The sequence below is a fragment of the Octodon degus genome, unplaced genomic scaffold (genome assembly GCF_000260255.1).
Source record: "Octodon degus isolate 3935 unplaced genomic scaffold, OctDeg1.0 scaffold00081, whole genome shotgun sequence".
Taxonomy (NCBI): domain Eukaryota; kingdom Metazoa; phylum Chordata; class Mammalia; order Rodentia; family Octodontidae; genus Octodon; species Octodon degus.
The window spans coordinates 5,617,030-5,618,960 of record NW_004524657.1 but is presented as its reverse complement, the minus strand read 5'-3'; the positions used below and the strand labels follow the sequence as shown (position 1 = coordinate 5,618,960).

At 34.1% G+C, this 1,931-nt stretch overlaps 1 pseudogene; it reads left to right on the top strand.

Annotated features, from left to right (window-relative positions):
- The first annotated feature begins 931 nt into the window (after window positions 1-931).
- On the top strand, window positions 932-1,635 carry LOC101566980 (annotated as a pseudogene).
- The last annotated feature ends 296 nt before the right edge of the window (window positions 1,636-1,931 follow it).

Sequence of the window (1,931 nt, the reverse complement as noted above, 5' to 3'; positions counted from 1 at the left end):
GGGGGGCGGCCCAAGGGGCTGGGAGAGGGTCCGGCTGGAAAACTTTATCATAAAAAAATAAATAAATAAAATTGGTCACATGGCCCAGCAGCCTACCCAAATATAAATAAACAAAAGAAAATTAAAACGTAATTCCATCTATAAACTAGCACTTGACTTTACACAGGGGCTGTACGATACCTACAAATAAGGAACCACCCCAGATGTCCACCAACCGATGAATAAATCAACTGCAAGGAACTAAGCAATAGAACACTTGTCAGTAAAAATATTAGGAAAAAGAAACAAAAAACACAGAAATAAAGCTGTTATTTCAAGGAGCAGGTGATACAGAGAGAAATTGATCACAAATAGGTACGAGGAATTTCTGGAAATGATGCAACTGTTTTAAAGCTTGATTGTGATAGTGGTTACAGGACTATGTATGTTCTCCAACAGTCATCAAATTATACATTTTAAATACTGAATTTCACTACATGTAAATTATACATCAATAAACACCTTTACAAACTATCACACTAAAAATGAGCTTGAGCTCATTTTTATTAAATTGATTAAATATTAAGCAGACTAACAATACAATTGCCACTATGAAACTATTTAAAATTCTAGATATGAAGTATGCAATAATTTTGTAGAATTTTAAAATTATTTTTATAAAAATACAAAATGGAAAAAATAGAAACAATACAAAATTTCATTAAATAAGGTAATAAGAATTCAACAATGGTGGTTGTATTGCATAATGTTATCTTCAAGTTAGTCTTTTAGCCTATCAGATATAAACCTACAAAATTGGTTTTAAAAAATAGATAAAATAAAAAGTTACAAGAAATTTTAAAAGAAAAATAATTAATTAATTAAATAATTTTAGGCTGGTCCCAAAAGATGGTGGAGGAGGAGGATTTCTGCTTACTGAACTTATGAAACCATGGCAGAAAGAGAAACATCCTCACCTGGGCCCAAAAAATGTGGCACACCTATCTCATCTGTCACTAGCCAGAGTATGATCTTGGTGATTCGAGGAGTAGTCTTGTTTTTTATTGGAGTATTTCTTGCTTTAGCGTTAAATTTGCTCCAGATTCAGAGAAATGTGATGTTATTTCCTCCTGATGTGATTGCAAGCATCTTTTCTTCGGCGCAGTAGGAGCCACCATGCTGTGGCAGAGTTTCAGCTGTGATTGGATTATACCCCGGCATTGACAGGCATCTAAGAGAGCCACATAAATTTAAAAGAGAGTGACCCAGTGTGATGCGGTATGTAGCTGTCTGTTGGTATAAATCATGCCAGTGCCAAAGTGGATTTTGATAACAACATACAACTATCTCTCACACTGGCTGTACTCTCCATTTGACTGTGGTGGACTTTCAATAGATCGAGAAATGGTTTTGGCCTTGGAGTAGGAATTGCTCTCTTGGCAACTGTGGTCACTCAGCTGCTAGTCTATAATGGTGTTTATCACAATACATCTCCAGATTCTTTTCTATGTTCACTCCTGGTTACCATGTATACATTTTGCTGGAAGCATAACAATGGGAAACATTGGTCAACAACTGGCAATGTATGAATGTAAAGTTATTGCAGAAAAATCTCATCAAGAATGAAGAAGGAAAAGAATATATCTTTTGTACAGAAACACACAAAGAAAAGGGTTTGTAAATTACATCGAAAAATGTTGATGTAATTACTGCCAGGATGCAGTTTTACCCTTGATTGGTATGTATAGACACACACACACACACACACACAACACATGCACACATACATACAAAACACATATTACTACTGCAATCTGTGATTGTTTTATCAGTTAACCACTTACGAACCTTTATGTATTTGACCTAAAAACTGTAAGATATATGTGCATTACATTAAAATGTTGATTAGTGGTAGATACATTTTTAAATTCATTTTTAAACATATATTATAA